At 43.6% G+C, this 18,481-nt stretch overlaps 1 protein-coding gene across 9 annotated transcripts in view; it reads right to left on the bottom strand.

The window, feature by feature from the left end:
* The window catches only part of KDM6A (lysine (K)-specific demethylase 6A), a 153,187-nt gene that overhangs the window by 104,174 nt on the left and 30,532 nt on the right, over positions 1 to 18,481 (bottom strand). The gene's annotated exons all lie outside the window — the stretch shown is intronic.

Here is an 18,481-nt window from a genome sequence, read left to right as displayed (position 1 = left end):
TCATCTTCTAAATTCTTGACTCAGATCAGGGGACCTCCCTTGGGAGATCAATCCCCTGTCCTCCTGCTCTTTACTCCGTGAGAAAGATCCACCTATGACCTCTAGTCCTCAGACCAATCAGCCCAAGGAACATCTCACCAATTTTAAATCGGGTAAGTGGCCCCTTTTTTACTGTCTTCTCCAACCTCTCTCACTATCCCTCAACCTCTTTCTCCTTTCAATCTTGGCACCACCCTTCAATCTCTCCCTTCTCTTAATTTCAATTCCTTTCATTTTCTGGTAGACAAAGGAGACACGTTTTGTCCGTGGACCCAAAACGCCAGCACCGGTCACAGACTGGGGAAGGTAGCCTTGCCTTGGTGTTTAATCATTGCAGGGACACCTCTCTGATTACTCACCCACGTTTCAGAGGTGTCTGACCACGCTGCAGGGACGCCTGCCTTGGTCCTTCACCCTTAGGGGCAAGCCCCACTTTTCTGGGGGAGGGGCAAGCACCCCGACCCCCTTCTCTCCCTCTCTCTACCCCTTCTCTGCTTTTCTGGGGGGAGGGGCAAGCACCCTGACCCCTTCTCTCCCTGTCTCTACCCCTTCTCTGCTTTTCTGGGGAAGGGGCAAGCACCCCGACTCCTTCTCTCCTTGTTTCTACCCCTTCTCTGCTTTTCTAGGGGAGGAGCAAGAACCCTGACGTCTTATTTTTGCACCCCGACCTCTTATTTTTGCACCCCAATCCCTTATTTCCATGCCCCGACCCCTTTCCCGCTTTTCTGGAGGGCAAGAACCCGCGAACTCCTTCTCTCTGTGTCTCTACTCTCTCTTTTCTCTGGGCTTGCCTCCTTCACTATGGGCAACCTTCCACCCTCCATTCCTCCTTCTTCTCCCTTACCCTGTGTTCTCAAGAACTTAAAACCTCTTCAACTCACACCTGACCTAAAACCTAAATGCCTTATTTTCTTCTACAATGCCACTTAACCCCAATACAAATTCGACAGTAGTTCCAAATAGCCAGAAAACGGCACTTTCGATTTTTCCATCCTACAAGATCTAAATAATTCTTGTCGTAAAATAGGCAAACGGTCTGAGATGCCTGACGTCCAGGCATTCTTTTACACATTGGTCCCTCCCTAGTCTCTGTTCCCAATGCAACTCATCCCAAATCTTCCTTCTTTCCTCCCGTATGTCCCCCTCAGTCCCAACCCCAAGCGTCACTGAGTCTTTCTAATCTTCCTTTCTACAGACCCATCTGACCTCTCTTCTCTTCGCCAGGCCAAGCTAGGTCCCAATTTTTCCTCAGACTCCGCTCCCCTACCCTGTAATCCTTTTATCACTCCCCTCCTCACACCCGGTCTGGCTTACAGTTTCGTTCCGCGACTAGCCTTCCCCCACCTGCCCAGCAATTTCCTCTTAAAAAAGTGGCTAGAGGCCGGGCGCGGTGGCTCAAGCCTGTAATCCCAGCACTTTGGGAGGCCGAGACGGGTGGATCACGAGGTCAGGAGATCGACACCATCCTGAGCTACACGGTGAAACCCCGTCTCTACTAAAAAATACAAAAACCAGCCGGGCGAGATGGCGGGCGCCTGTGGTCCCAGCTACTCGGGAGGCTGAGGCAGGAGAATGGCGTAAACCCGGGAGGCGGAGCTTGCAGTGAGCCGAGATCGCGCCACTGCACTCCAGCCTGGGCGACAGAGCTAGACTCCGTCTCAAAAAAAAAAAAAAAAAAAAAAAAAAGTGGCTAGAACTAAAGGCATAGTCAAGGTTAATGTTCCTTTTTCTTTATCCAACTTCTCCCAAATCAGTTAGCGTTTAGGCTCTTTTTCATCAAATAAGAAAAACCCAGCCCAGTTCATGGCAGCAACCCTGAGACGCTTTTCAGCCCTAGACCCTGAAAGGTCAGAAGGCTGTCTTATTCTTAATATGCATTTTATTTTATTACCTAATCTGCTCCTGACATTAAATAAAGCTCCAAAAATTAAATTCCGGCCCTCAAACCCCACAACAGGACTTAATGAACCTCACCTTCAAGGTGTACAATAATAGAGTAGAGGCAGCCAAGTAGCAATTTATTTCTGAGTTGCAATTCCTTGCCTCCACTGTGAGACAAACCCCAGTCACATCTCCAGCAAACTCCAAACACCTCAACCGCAGCTGCCAGGGGTTTCTCCAGAACCTCATCCCCCAGGAGCTTGCTACAAGTGCCGGAAATCTGGCCACTGGGCCAAGGAATGCCCACAGCCCGGGATTCCTCCTAAGCTATGTCCCATCTGTGCAGGACCCCACTAGAAATCGAACAGTCCAACTCGCCCGGCAGCCCTCCCAGAGACCCTGGAGCTCTGGCCCAAGGCTCTCTGACTGACTCCCTCCCAGATCTTCTCCGCTTAGCGGCTGAAGACTGACACTGCCCCATCGCCTCGGAAGCCTCCTGGACCATCACAGACGCTTTGGGTAACTCTTACAGTGGAGGGTAAGTCCGTTCCCTTCTTAATCAATACGGAGGCTACCCACTCCACATTACCTTCTTTTCAAGGGCCTGTTTCCCTTGCCTCCATAACTGTTGTGCTTACTGATGGCCAGGCTTCTAAACCTCTTAAAACTCCCCAACTCTGGTGCCAATTTGGACAACATTCTTTTTTAGTTATCCCCACCTGCCCAGCTCCCTTATTAGGTCAAGACATTTTAACTAAATTATCTGCTTCCCTGACTACTCCTAGGCTACAGCCACACCTCAATGCCGCCTGTTCCCCCAGTTCAAAGCCTCCTTCACATCCTCCCCTTGTATCCCCCCACCTTAACCCACAAGTATGGGACATCTCTACTCCTTCCCTGGCAACCAATCACATGCCCATTACTATCCCATTAAAACTCAATCACCCTTACCCCGCTCAATGCCAATATCCCATCCCACAGCATGCTTTAAAAGGTTTAAAGCCTGTTATCACTCGCCTGCTACAGCATGGCCTTTTAAAACCTATAAACTCTCCTTACAATTTCCCCATTTTACCTGTCCAAAAACCAGACAAGTCTTACAGATTAGTTCAAGATCTGCACCTTATCAACCAAATTGTTTTGCCTATCCATCCTGTGGTGCCCAACCCGTACACTGTTTTGTCCTCAATATCTTCCTCCACAACTCACTATTCCGTTCTTGATCTTAAAGATGCTTTTTTCACTATTCCCCTGCACCCTTCATCCCAGCCTCTCTTTGCTTTCACTTAGACTGACCCTCACACATATTAGGCTCAGCAAATTACCTGGGCTGTACTGCTGCAAGGCCTCACAGACAGCCCCCATTACTTCAGTCAAGCCCAAATTTTTTCCTCATCTGTTACCTATATCTTGGCATAATTCTCATAAAAATACATGTGCTCTCCCTGCTGATCATGTCCGGTTAATCTCCCAAATCCCAATCCCTTCTACAAAACAACAACTCCTTTCCTTCCTAGGCATGGTTAGTACAGACAGAATTCTTACACAAGAGCTGGGACTGCGTCCTGTAGCCTTTCTGTCCAAACAACATAACCTTACTGTTTTAGCCTAGTCCTCACGTCTATGTCTGTGCGCAGCAGCTGCCACTGCTTTAATACTGTTAGAGGCCCTAGAAATCACAAACTACGCTCAACTCTCTACAGTTCTCATAACTTCCAAAATCTATTTTCTTCCCCCAACCATCGCTCAGGACAATGCTTATGCTGATAAGTTAGCTAAAAAAGCAGCTAGCGTTCCAACTTCTATCCCTCACTTCTATCCCTCACGGCAGTTTTCCTCCTTCACGTGGGCCACTCCCACCTACTCCCCCGCTGAAACTTCCACCTATCAATCTCTTCTCACACTAGGCAAATGGTTCTTAGACCAAGGAAAATATCTCCTTCCAGCCTCACAGGCCCGTTCTATTCTGTCGTCATTTCATAACTTCTTCCATCTAGGTTACAAACCGCTAGCCTCTCTCTCAGAACCTCTCATTTCCTTTCCATCCTGGAAATCTATCCTCAAGGAGATCACTTCTCAGTGTTCCATCTGCTATTCTACTATCCCTCAGGGATTGTTCAGGCCCCCTCCCTTTCCTACAGATCAAGCTCGGGGATTTGCCCCTGCCCAGGACTGGCAAATTGACTTTACTCACATGCCCCAAGTCAGAAAACTAAAATACCTCTTGGTCTAGGTAGACACTTCCACTGGATAAGTAGAGGCCTTTCCCACACGGTCTGAGAAGGTCACCGCGGTCATTTCTTCCCTTCTGTCAGACATAATTCCTCGGTTTGGCCTTCCTAACTCTATACAGTCTGATAACGGACCAGCCTTTACTAGTCAAATCACCCAGGCAGTTTCTCAGGCTCTTAGTATTCAGTGAAACCTTTATATCCTTTACTGTCCTCAATTTTCAGGAAAGGTAGAACAGACTAACAGTCTTTTAGAAACACACCTAACCAAGCTCAGTCACCAACTTAAAAAGGATTAGACAATACTTTTACCACTTTCCTTTCTCAGAATTCAGGCCTCTCCTTGGAATGCTACAGGTTACAGCCCATTTGAGCTCCTGTGTGGACACTCCTTTTTATTAGGTCCCAGTCTCATTCCAGACACCAGACCAACTTAGACTGCACCCCAAAAAACTTTCATCTCTACTGTCTTCTGTCTAGTCATACTCCTATTCACCGTTCTCAACTACTCATAAATGCCCTGCTCGTGTTTACACTGCCAGTTTACATTGTTTCTCCAATCCATCACAGCTGATATCTCCTAGTGCTATCCCAAACCGCCACTCTAAATTCCCTCTTAAAGTAAATAATCTTCGCTGGCAAGGCTATGCTGAAACTCCTTGGGTACTCTCTAATTAGATGTCCTAGGTCCTCCCAGTTCTTAGTCCTTCAATACCTGTTTTTTCTCCTCCTCTTACCTTGTGTCTTCCGTTTCGTTTTTCAATTCATACAAAACCACATCCAGGCCATCACCAATCATTCAATACGACAAAGGTTTCTTCTAACGACCCCACAATATCACCCCTTACCACAAAATCTTCCTTCAGCTTAATCTCTCCCACTCTAGGTTCCCACGCTGCCCCTAATCGCGATTGAAGCAGCCCTGAGAAACATCGCCCATTCTCTCTCCATACCACCCCCCAAAAAAATTTTTCGCTGCCCCAAACACTTCAACACTATTTTGTTTTATTTTTCTTATTAATATAAGAAGGCAGGAATGTCAGGCCTCTGAGCCCAAGCCAAGCCACCCCATCTCCTGCCACTTGCATGTATATGCCCAGATGGCCTAAAGTAACTGAAGAATCACAAAAGAAGTGCAAAAGCCCTGCCATGCCCTAACTGATGACATTCCATCACAAAAGAAGTGAAAATGGCTGGTCCTTGCCTTAAGCGATGACATTATCTTGTGAAATTCCTTTTCCTGGCTCATCCTGGCTCAAAAAGCTCCCCAACTGAGCACCTTATGACCCCCACTCCTGCCGGCCAGAGAACCCCCTTTTGACTGGAACTTTCCTTTACCTACCCAAATCCGATAAAACGGCCCCACACTTATCTCCCTTCGCTGACTCTCTTTTCGGACTCAGCCCGCCTGCACCCAGGTGAAATAAACAGCCATGTTGCTCACACAAAGCCTGTTTGGTGGTCTCTTCACACGGACGCGCATGACAGTATCAAATTACAAATATCTCTGAATTCTAAAACTTCAAAATTTTTAAACTATTATTACAATGCTTGTCATGCTGCCTTGAGTTGCATCTCCCAAGAAAGACTGTGAGATAAAGCTTTTTGTACAAGTAGTTTATTTGAGAAGTATCCGAGGAAATACCTTTAATGAAGTAAAGAAGTGAGTCAGGAAAGGAAAGTATGCCGATAAAGGATGCATTATGGAGCCAATTATGACTCTAGGTAACTGGGACTCAAGCCTGCTGGAGATCTCTGGGAGACAGTATGGAACATTTCTCAGAGTCATCTTGCCCTAAGTATGAAGGAACTAGGGTAATTATACCACAACTTCTGTGATTCATTATTTGAGAAAAAGAATCAATGATGTTTAAAGCCCAAAATGTAAACAGCTTGTCAGAGGCATTTGAACCAGAAGAATTCCATCTTGAATAGGGGCTGGGTAAAGTACGGCTGTGACCTACTGAGCTGCATTCCCAGGAGTCAGGCATTCTTAGTCACAGGATGAAACTGGAGGTTGGCACAAGATACAGGTCACAAAGACCTTGCTGATAAAAACAGGTTGCAGTAAAGAAGCCAGCCAAAAGCCACCGAAACCAAGATGGCAACAAAAGTGACCTCTGGTCATCCTCACTGCTCATTATACACTAATTATGATGCATTAGTATGCTAAAAGAAACTCCTAGCAGCACCATGACAACCTCAGAACCCTATAAGGTCTAAAAAGGGGAGGAACCCTCAGTTCCCGGAATTGCCCACTGCTTTCCTGGAAAACTCATAAATAATTCACCCCCTGTTTAGCATATAATCAAGAAATAACTGTAAGTATTGTCAGTTGAGCAGGTATTCCTTTACTTTCTTTATAAACTTGCTTTCACTTCACTCTGGATTATCCTCAAATTCTTTCTTGCGTGAGATCCAACCTGGGGTTTGGATCAGGACCCTATTCCAGTAACAAGCTGAGTGACTTTTTTTGCTTTTTAAAAATGCTAAAGTTTGTCCTAAAATTATATTGTGCATTTCCTTTGAATTCTAAGTATCTTTCTAGAAACACTGTTTCTTAAATATTGTCAAATGTAAAAACATGGTAATTTCATTAAGTCCTCATTACCCCCAATTTTCTGAACGAGGAAATTATGTTACAGAAGTATTCACCGGGCCGGGCGCGGTGGCTCACGCCTGTAATCTCACCACTTTGGGAGGCCGAGGCGGGCGGATCACGAGGTCAGGAGACCGAGACCATCCTGGCTAACATGGTGAAACCCCGACTCTACTAAAAATGCAAAAAGTTAGCCGGGCGTGGCAGCGGGCGCCTGTAGTCCCAAGTACTTGGGAGGCTGAGGCAGGAGAATGGCGGGAACCCGGGAGGCGGAGCTTGCAGTGAGCCGAGATTGCACCACTGCACTTGAGCCTGGGCGACTGAGCAAGACTCTGTCTCAAAAAAAAAAAAAAAAAAGAAGTATTCACCAATTCCAGGAGTCACAAAGGTCTCAGACAGTATCCATTTTTAAAGTTCCTGTTTAAATTTTAAATTTAGTTGAAACTTTTTAATCAGGATCATTCATCTACTATCCCACCCTCTGAAATAATCTGAGCATTTACTAGGTGCCAGGGACAATACTCAAGGGTTAAACAAACAAATCTGAATAAAATATATTTCCCCTGCTCTCAAGAAGTATGCAATCTAGAGGGTAGGGGAGAGGAGGCATGGAAATTCAGAATGTGGTAAATGTGGTAATAGTTAATCCAGAGTCTTTTAGTGTTCTACCTAAAAAGTTGGCATTTGAAAGACAATGGGGGTGTGGGGGTGGGGGTGGTTGTGAAAGGAAAGGGAGCAACATCTTCACATCTATTTAGGCAACCGCCTGGAGAGGGTGGGGTGAGGGTAGAATGGAAATATGAGTTTATTAAGGAGCATTTCTGATTTCAGGACACACCGTACATTCTTCCAACTTCATTCTTCTCCCTCTAGGAAATTTTATTCAATCCCCACCACCCTATAAACTCTGTCAATCATTCAAGATCCATTTAAATGCCACCTTCCCCATGAAAGCTTTGCTTCCTGTCCCACCTCAAACTAGAGGTGATTCTTCCAACCTCTAAATTTGGTCTTACTGCAACGTCTCTATCATCTGACATTATTATGTAACAGTAAAAACTTAGTTTTATGCAATATCTAACATCAACTCTTTCAAAAGGTTCTAAAAAACCCTGTGAGGTGGTAGAGGGCTTCATTTATAGAATGAAGAAACTGAATCAGAGAACAAGCAATTTACTCAAGGAAACAGGTACTAAGTAACAGACACAGGAACTGAAGCTAAGTCAGTCTCCAGAGCTCACTCTTAACTATTATACCATATATTTGTTATTTATGTGTTGACTAAACTCCATCCGATCAAACAAAAATGCCATGAAGGCAGGAGTGATCACTGCCTGTATTCCTTGTTATCACCTAGCACAGGGTGCACTTCCATAGAGTAGATGCCCAAAGATTTACTAATTGAATCACCCAGTACAAGGGGACTTCAAAAAGTTCATGAAAAAAAAACCCAGAAATTAAAAAATAAAAATATAAACATTATTTATCAACATAAGCTCTATCAAGTTCAAGACACGTTTGTAAGCAATGATACCAGCCATTTAGTCCAGTCCTAAACAACTGAGGGGTCCTGGGAATGTAGCCATGCATTCCCAGTCTTTTTTACATTATTTACTGAAGAAAAAAGGTGCCCTTTAAAGATTTTTTAAAATAGGAAACAAAAAGAAGCCAGAAGGAGCCAAATTAGGACTGTAAGGTGGGTGCCTGCGTAATCATTTCCCATGAAAACTCTCAAAATATTGCCCTTGTTTGATGAGAGGACTGAGCAGAGGCCCTGCCATGGTGAGGTTTTCCTGGGCATTTTTCCGCTAAAGCTTTGGCGTTCTTAGAACATAGGCATAACAAGCAGAGATTATTATCATTCTTTGACTCTCCGGAAAGTCAACAAGCAAAATGCCTTGAGAATCCCAAAAAACTGTTGTCATGATCTGTGCTCTTGACCGGTCCACTTTCACTATGACTGGATCAATCTCTACCTCTTGGTAGCCATTGCTTTGATTGTGCTTTGCCATTAAGATCATACTGGCAAGGCCAAGTTTCACCTCCTGTTACAATCCTTTGAAGAAATGCTCAGGATCTTTTTTTTTTTTTTGGGGGGGGGGACGGGGGTGTCTTGCTTTGTCACCCAGGCTGGAGTGCAGTGGTGCATCTCGGCTCACTGTAACCTTTGCCTCTGGGGTTCAAGCAATTCTCCTGCCTCAGTCTCCCAAGTAGCTGGGACTACAGGTGCGTGCCACCATGCTGTTAGATACGAGTTCTAAATTTCTTTTCAAAGAATCAATGTCAGTATGTTCAATTCTTTACCTTCTACTTTTAAACTTAACTTCCTCATAAAGCAACCTTTTTCGATTACCTGCTCCACCCTGACTCATTTCAATCACCTGTTCCACTCTGGCTCATTCCAATCACCTGCTCCACCCTGACTCATTCCGATTACTGACTGCACCCTGACTCATTACCGGCTCTGTCATAACCATTTTACCCCGCCAAACCACTCCCCCTGACACTCTTCAAATTAGCCAATCAGAATTAGTTTAGCCTGGGCAGTCTAACCCTAGCCAATAGGAGAACGATGCAGCAGTAGGGGCTACCTGCCTCAGGGATAAGAACCCCTTCCCCTCCCTGGTCCAAGTGTGCACTCACCATTGCTCCATCTGTAAGGGCGCACCCTTCTATAGAAGTACCTTGCCTTGCTGAGAATTAAAAAGAACATTTTACATTCGAGTGCTATTTCTTTTGTGGCACCGAAACTTTATGTATAACAATTTGGGGGCTCGCCTGTGATTACATTCCCTTACATTCCCCTCCGAACAGTCTCTGGTTCTCTCTCAAGAGGAGACACGCCCTGCCCCTTGTGGTGGCCTCAGGGGTGAGAAATCAGAACCCATCCAGTGCAAGGAAGAATCCAAGCTCTCTCAGCAACCCGGGCGGGGGCGGGGGGGACGACATGACTGGCCAGTAACCTACCTTAAAGGATCCTCACATACCACAGTGATGACTCTGTGCACAGACCAAGGAAGGAGAAGTCATGGAAGCTGATAAAGTATTTCCTTGGGGGTGGTGAAGTACTCCTTGGTTGGGGTGGCTTAGAGGTTAAAAAGAGGCGAGACATCCCCATTGGAGGGGACTGAACCTCACATGAACCTCCAGTAGTAGAAAAGGTGAGAAATTTCCAGTGGGGGAAATTAACCCTCACCCCAAAAGGCAAGAAATTTCCAGTGGGGAAAATTGAGCCTCACCCTAAAAGGTGATAAATTTCCAGTAAGGGAAATTGAACCTTGAACCTTACCCCAAAACCATCAAGATAAGTAATATCCCAAGCAAGACAGGGAGCAAGGGGGATAAAGATGGTAATAAAGATATCTCCCCAGATAGCCCCCTAGGTCTCATGCTATAACACTGGAAGGATAATGAAAGGACTAAAGATAGGAAAAAGCAACAAATGATGAAATATTGCTGTTTTATTTAGACTCAAAGACCCATCCTCAAACCCTCAATCTTCTGGCCAAAGTTTAGGTCAAATGAGTATGTAATGTGTCAGTTTCTAATCCAATATGTTAATGATAAAAGTCCAGTGTCTCAGAAGAACTAGGAATGCCCTTTGTTGGAGGCATGGACCTGCCCTCCTTTTTCCCTTACAAACAAATAGGGAAGAACCCAATCTGGCACCTCAAAATGAAAAGTCAGAGGAGCCAGCTCTCATGCCTAAAGACTCCAGCACATGGGATCCCCTAGACTATCTTCCCCCACTCAGTGTCCCCAATCTTTCCCCTCAGACAGCCACTGCCGCCTCAGACCCCATTCCAAATTCCCTCTCTACTCACGTTATCCTTCCTCCTTATAACCGTGACTCTTGGGAATTACCGTCCCACCAGCTCGTTCCCTCCCAACCTAAAGACCCCTCTCTAAAAGGACTCCAGCGTGCGGTAGAACAAGGTAAAAAAGATATTCAGAATTTCCCATTTCCCTCCATACCTAAGAGGTCAGCTCCAACCCTCTTCCCTTTGAAAGAGGTACCATAAGGAGGGGGGCCATTGGCTTTGTAAATGCTCCCTTAACCAGTTCAGAAGTCCAGAATTTTAAAAAGGAGCTTAAACCACTACTAGATAACCCTTATGGAGTGGCAGACCAAATTGACCAATTCTTACGACCTCAGTTATACACTTGGGTAGAGTTAATGTCCATCTTGGGCATCCTCTTTTCAGGGGAAGAAAGGAGTATGATTCGTAGGGCTGCTATGGTAGTTTGGGAACGTGAGTACCCTCCCAGTGAAAACGTTCCTACCACAGACCAGAAATTCCCCGCCTGAGACCCCCCGTGGGACAATAACAACGCAGATCACTGTGAAAATATGCAGGACCTAAGAGAGATAATAATAAAAGGAATTCGGGAGTCAGTACCCCGAGCCCGAAATCTTTCTAAAGCATTTGATATACAACAGGAAAAAGATGAAAGGCCTATGAGATTCCTAGACAGACTAAGGGTGCAAATGAGGAATTATGCGGGCCTCAATTTGGATGATCCCCTTGGGCAAGTAATGTTGAAACTCCAATTTGTCACTACAAGTTGGTCAGACATTTCAAAAACTTACAAAACATAGACAATTGAGAAGACAGTCCCCTAAGTGAGCTTCTCAGGGAAGCTCAGAAAGTATAAGTGAAAAGAGACGAAGAAAAACAGAAACAAAAGACAAAATTTATGTTTTCCACCTTCCAACAGATGGCTCCAAACCCAGGTACTTTCTAGACAGAGTTTCCAGGGAACCAGAAACTATAAAGGGTCTGAACTAAAGGACCCCAGCCTCCATCTGGAGGACCAAGGTCCTCATCTACCAGGCCCCCTAAAGAGTATAGTGGAGCAGGATTAAAGAATCCCAGAACTAAGAAGGAGGAAGGACAAGACAGGTGCTACAGATGTGGAAGAACAGGCCATTTCAAGACAGGATGTCCTGAACTAAGAAAGGAGAAAGAAGCCCTTCCGCTCATGACTTTCGAGGAAGAATAGGGAGGTCAGGGGCTCTGTCTCTTTTATCTTGAGTCCCACCAGGAGCCCTCGATAAATATGGAGGTGGGACCTAAACATGAGCTTATCACCTTTTTAGTCTATTCAGAAGCTGCTAGCTCCTCTGTTTGTTCCCCCAGTCTAATGTTGTCTTCTCTTCAGAGGAACTTTTAGTCTCCGGGGTAAAAGGGGAAGGAGAGGGGGAGAACAGCAGCATAAGCAGCTGGCAGAGGCAGGGAAAGACCAGCAGAGAGGAAAAGGGGGTGGGGAGACAGAGAGAGGAAAGAGAAAGACAGGAAAGAGAGAAAAAAGAGAGGCAGGGAGAGAAAGGAAGAGACAGAGACAAAGAGGGAGTCAAAGAGAGAGAGGAAGAGACAGACAAAGAGGGAGTCAAAGCGACAGAAAGTCAAAGAGAAAAAGAGAGAAAGAGATAAAAGTAGTAAAGGAAAAAACAGTGTACCCTATTCCTTTAAAAGCCAGGGTAAATTTAAAACCTATAATTGATCACTGAAGGTCTTCTTCTTCTTCGTGACACTGTAACACTCCAATACCACCTTGCTGTCAGTGTAAACAAGGGTGTAGCCAGAAAGCACTGGGGCCACAGACAACTTGTAGCCTTCCTATCAAAAATCCTTAACCCAGTAACCCACGGATGGCCCAAATACATTCAATCTGTAGCGACAACTGCTTTGCTAACACAAGAAAGTATGAGGCTATTCTGTTAAAAAAAAAAAAAAAGAAAGAAAAAAAGGATAATTCAACATTAACCACTACTAATTCCCTTAACCCAGCAGGTTTCCTAACAGGTGATCTAAATCTTAATTACTATACAAAGGTCCGACCAGACGTTGGAGGAACTCCCTTCAGGACAGATGACAGATGGCTCCTCCCTCCTCCTAGGTGATTGTGGGAAAAAGACACAATGGGTATTCAGTAACTGATAGGGCAACTCTTGTAGAAGCAAAGGGCAACTCTTGTAGAAGCAAAATTAGGAAAATTGCCTAATAATTAGTCTGCTCAAACGTGGGAGCTGTTTGCACTCAGCCAAGCCTTACAGTACTTACAGAACCAGGAAGGAACCATCTATACCAATTCTAAGTTAATTTGGACTAAACAAGGTCTTACTAATAGCAAAGGATAACTGAAATCCCAAACTTAACAAGGTTTTCAACAAAAGTCAAGTTTGCTAAAAGTTAACAGTGTAACATGTATTATCCTAACTTCTAATCTTGTGGCCTTAGGCAGTTTAGTCCACAGACATAAAGGCAGTTCACTTTGCAGAAGAATGAAAAAAAAGGGGGGGTGGGGGAGGGCAAGAAGGTACATAAAAAGAATGTTATATGGTAAATTCTTGTCCTAAAACAAATTAACTGATTGTTTAAAGAAAGGGATGTTTGCAACAATTCAGAAAGTTGAGGCATGTCGAAGAATTGTCTGTGAAAGTTGTGAAAAAAAAAAGGTTAGAAAAGGGAATTTATGCAAGAAATGTTATATAAAAGTAATTAGGCCCCCTGAATGTAAAACTATCGAAGAAACAGTTTATGTGCAAGGTGTGTAAGGAAAGTAAAATATACCTTTGGTAAAAGGATTAAAAGGAGGCTTAAGAATGTGGATTTTTACCTACATTAAAAGGTTAAGAAAATATAGTTTGTTTTAAAGGTCTGAGTAATTTTTAAAATGTTAATTGTAAAGGAAATTCTGTGTGTAAACATATTGGCTAAAGTTAAAGGGGTATCATCCAGTCTTTCTGTGAACCAGACATTAAAATAAAAGCACAACAGGTTTTTCTTAAAGCACTAACCTACTCTTTAACAAAAATTGTAAAAGGTTAAAAAGAGTCTATAAAATTCTTACCTTATGGTCAGACGTTAAAACTGGATAAATATGTCTACAAGGTTTTATTAAAATTGAGTTTAACACTAATAACACACTAATATAAAGGCGAAATTTAGCCTATCTGGTATAAAAATCATACAGGAAGCACTGTCAAATATAAAACGGTGTTTGGCTTTCTTTGGTCTAAAAACTAATAAAAACAGGTGCTAAGGGAAATTTCTCAGTAAGAAGGCACCAAGGACTATAAAGTCCACTGCTGATGTCCCCATTTAAAACAAAAGATCAATTTCTTAGAAATTCTATACTTGGTTTATCTTCCACTTTCCTTTCCTTCAAAACTAGAAGTCTTTTTGCACAGGTACCACCCCTAGAATTTCCGGTAAAGCAGCACCAGCCTTAGGATCACGTTCTCATCAAAGGGTGGAAAGAAGGAAAACTCAAGCCAGCCTGCGAAGGACCCTACCTTGTGCTACTAACCATCCAGACTGCTGTTCATACAGCGGAAAGGGGATGGACTCACCACACCCGAGGCAAGAAAGCACCACCCCCTCCAGAGTCATGGGCCATAGTCTCAGGGGAAAACCCTATCGCACTAAAGCTAAGAAAAATTTATCTCTCTTTCATCTATTCTACTACTCTTTCTTTTTTCCTTGCTCGATTGCTGATCATCCAGTTGTAACATAACCAAGTCAATTTCCCCTCAAACTACTGCATTTGATGTTTGCCTTGTTATACCCTGTGGGGGCTTGCCAAGTCAAAAACAGCTCTCTACTTCAGAAAAGTACCTCTGTCCCTCCTGACTTTCCTCAGACTGGGCCTTAGTAAATTGGGACCATTTAATCCAGGGAGATTTCGATAAAGACCCCAGTGTCAACCAGGAGTCTTGTTCCCCGATGTAGAGCTTTTATGCTGTAGTTAGTCCAACTTTCTGTGGACCACTAAAGAACAAGAATGGACTGCCCCAACAGGTTTCTGTAACTTCCTAAAACCATACATTTTACTAGAAGGGCAGCCCTCCCCCGTAACTGTCAGCTAAACCAGTGTAATTCTATACAGGTTATTATCTCAAACCCTCAAAGTTCTTCCCCTTTTCTAAGCTGGTTCCCTTCTTTAAGCCGGTTTTATGGTAAGGGGGTTGAAGTTTCAGGGACAAACCCTATTAGATTCTTTAAAATGCATTTCTTTGATCCCCCACTGTTGGGAGCAAGCCCCCCAAAATCTCCCCATAAACTAGCCCCAAAACTGGCCATAAACAAAATCTCTGCAGCACTGTAACATGTTCATAATGGCTCTAAGGCCCACGCTGGAAGGTTGTGGGTTTACCGGAACAAGGGCAAGGAACACCTGGCCTGCCCAGGGCAGAAACCTGCTTAAAGTCATTCTTAAGCCACAAACAATAGCATGAGCGATCTGTGCCTTAAGGACATGCTTCTGCTGCAGTTAACTAGCCCAACCCATTCCTTTAATTCGGCCCATCTCTTCGTTTCCCATAAGGGATACTTTTAGTTAATTTAATATCTATAGAAACAATGCTAATGACTGGTTTGCTGTTAATAAATATGTGGATAAATCTCTGTTCGGGACTCTCAGCTCTGAAGGCTGTGAGACCCCTGATTTCCCACTTCACACCTCTATATTTCTGTGTGTGTCTTTAATTCCTCTAGTGCCGCTGGGTTAGGGTCTCCCCAACTGAGCTGGTCTCAGCACCCCACTGCCTGCACCTTCCTCTAAGCCTTCTTGTAAAACCTCTCACAACGGAACAATTGCTCCTCCTCCATCTAGACAGACCAAAATGGCTATCGTAAAAGTTAAAGACTTAAAACGAACTTTGGCAATTAAGACAGGATATCAAGATGCAAATGCCTGGTTGTAATGGATCAAACATTCAATCCAAACGTTAAACAAAAGCAATTGTTGTGCTTGTGCGCACGACAGGCCAGAGGCCCAGATTGTCCCCTTTCCACTAAAGTGGTCCTCCAGTCGACCGGGTGTGGGCTGCATGGTAGCTCTTTTCCAGGATTCTCTAGCCTGGAGTAATAAGTCGTGCCAAGCTCTCTCTGCTATCTCCCGAAGTCCAGCACCCTGCGGGTCAGCCCTCAAGGGTCATCCAGCTTCTGTCACCCAACACTAAGTTCACTTCGTGTCTCTCACGACGAGGAAGAAATTTAGCGTTCCTTGGAGACCTGAAGGGATGCAGTGAATCCCTTCAAGAGTTTATCAATTTTCAAGAGCTTAACAGTCAGTCCTTGTTCATCCCCGAGCGGATGTGTGGTGGGATTGTGGTGGACCTTATGGGTCTTTGGACTCTCACGTCTATTTAGATGCAGTTGGAGTCCCATGGAGAATACCAGATAATTTAAAACCCGAAATCAAATAGCTGCAGGATTTAAGTCAATATTTTGGTAGGTGACAATTAATAAAAATGTAGATTGGATAAACTACATCTACTACAACCAACAGTGATTAACTACATTAGAGATGCTGTTAAAGGAATAGCTGAACAATTAGGGGCAACTAGCCAGATGGCTTGGGAAAACAGGATAGCCTTAGACATGATATTAGCAGAAAGGAGGAGTTTGTGTCATGATTAAAACTCAACGTTGTATCTTCATCACAAACACCACCACCCCTGATGGAAGTATAACAAAGGCACTGCAAGGTCTGACTGCTCTGTCCAATGAGTTAGCCAACAACTCAGGGGTAAATGACCCCTTTACAGGATGGCTAGAAAAGTAGTTCAGTAAATGGAAAGGAATAATAGCCTCAATTCTTACTTCCCTTGCAGCCATAATGGGTGTACTTATTTTTGTCAGATGTTGTGTCATACCATGCATCTGTGGGTTGATGCAGAGGCTCATAAAAACGGCACTTATTAAAATCTCCCTTAACTATCCTCCACCTTATCCAGAGAAGCATCTTCTTTTGGAAAATCAAGCCAAACAACTAAGCCAAGACATGTTAAAAAAAAATAAGAATAATAAAAAAGTTTGAAAAGAAAGCTGTAAGGAAATACAAGGGGAGGGGTTGTTAGATATGAGTTCTAAATTTCTGTTCAATTCTTTACCTTCTACTTTTAAACTTCCTCATAAAGCAATCTTTTTTGATTACCTGCTCTACCCTGACTCATTCTGATTACCTACTCCACCCTGACTCATTGCCTGCTCTGTCATAACCATTTTTCCCACCAAACCACTCACCCCATCACTGTCTTTAGCCAATCGGAATTAATTCAGCCTGTGTGGTCTAACCCTAGTCAATAGGGGAATGACACAGCAGCAGCAGCGGCCACGTGCATCAGGGATAAGAACCCCTTCCTCTCCCTTTTCCAAGTGTGCGCTCACCATTGCTCTATCTGTAAGGGTGCACCCTTCTAGAGAAGTACTTTGCCTTGCTGAGAATTAAAAAGAAAATTTTATATTCAAGTGCTATTTCTTTTGCGGCACCGAAACTTTATATATAACAATGCCCGGCTAATTTTTGTATTTTTAATAGACATGGGGTTTCATCATGTTGGCCAGACTGGCCTCGAACTCCTGGCTTCATGTGATCTACCCGCCTCAGCCTCCCAAAGTACTGGAATTACAGGCATGAGCCACCACTCCCAGCTAAAATATTTTACAGAGTTTGACTCTTTTTGTTGACAAAAACATGTATATAATAAGGTTCAGTTCTACCTGCAGTTTCAGGCATCCACTGCGAGTCTTAGAACGTATCCCTCATAGGTAAGGGGAACAACAGTAATAATAACATTCTATGTTGTTATAATGTTGCCAATTTGAGGTTGGAATAAGAATTTGATTGTAGCCACCACCAAGCATCCCATATCCCAGTAATCATCTTTGAAGACTATTATATTTTTATGCTGGGATATTAACAAATAAAACCATGCCAAAATATTACAAAAACATCAAATGCCTTAATCTTACTGTATTATGACTCGAATTCACAAACCCAGTGATATACAGTTGGGGAAAAAATCTGCTGTTAACCCTCTGGGTACCTCTGTCTACCGGATCTGGGAAAGAAAAATACAATGCGATAAAATAACATAAAATGAAATAAATAAAATAAAATAAAATACAAAATCTACTGGGGAATAAAAAAAGGGGGAAGGTGAGTATAGAAATGAAGGTTATAAAGGCATGAATTTCTAAATACTTTCTTTATAATTACCCCCATCATTACATATACCATGAATATCTGAAAGTACATGAATCTTAACACTGAACAAGAAATTCTAATGGTACTGCAGATTTTAGATAGTGGTAACAATCTCGCAAGTTGACCAAGCCAAAAAGTAGTCCTACACTTCCTCTCTCACCTCCTTCCCACCAATAAACCATGTTCCTTCTATTCACAGAGTTCATTTTACAATCTAAAAGCCTTTGAATCCACCCCTTCTCCATTCCTACTATATTTCTCCAGGTTAGTTAGGTCCTCAACTTTACATACTTGGCCTATTTCAACAGTTTTCTAACTTGTCCCCCAAACTATAGGCTCTCTCTCCACTTCCTCCTCTTTCAATCTCTTTCAAACCCCCACACCACTGCCAATGAGCTTTCAAAAACTCAAACATGGAAGTGCAAAACATGCACTTTCTATTTTAAACTCCTCTGAAAAGTCCCCACAATCTAGCTTGATTTATAAGGGCCTTCATTTTATGACTCTTGCTGAAATGTTCCCAATCTCATAACCACCACTTCAGTCAGGACAAATAACATGCAGATCTGTGAATAAAATACAACCTTATACATTTCTATGATTTTAACAATGTTTGCTTCCTCTGCCTAAAAAAGCCATTGCCATCTTCCCCTCAACTCACTCCTTAATCGGGCAAATTCCTATCTATCCTTTAAAAAGCAACATTCACCTCTTCCTTCCAGAAGTATTATTT

The sequence above is a fragment of the Colobus angolensis genome, unplaced genomic scaffold (assembly GCF_000951035.1).
Source record: "Colobus angolensis palliatus isolate OR3802 unplaced genomic scaffold, Cang.pa_1.0 Scaffold176, whole genome shotgun sequence".
Lineage (NCBI taxonomy): Eukaryota > Metazoa > Chordata > Mammalia > Primates > Cercopithecidae > Colobus > Colobus angolensis.
Note: the sequence above shows the minus strand (reverse complement) of the source record. Positions and strands in the feature narration are given on the sequence as shown.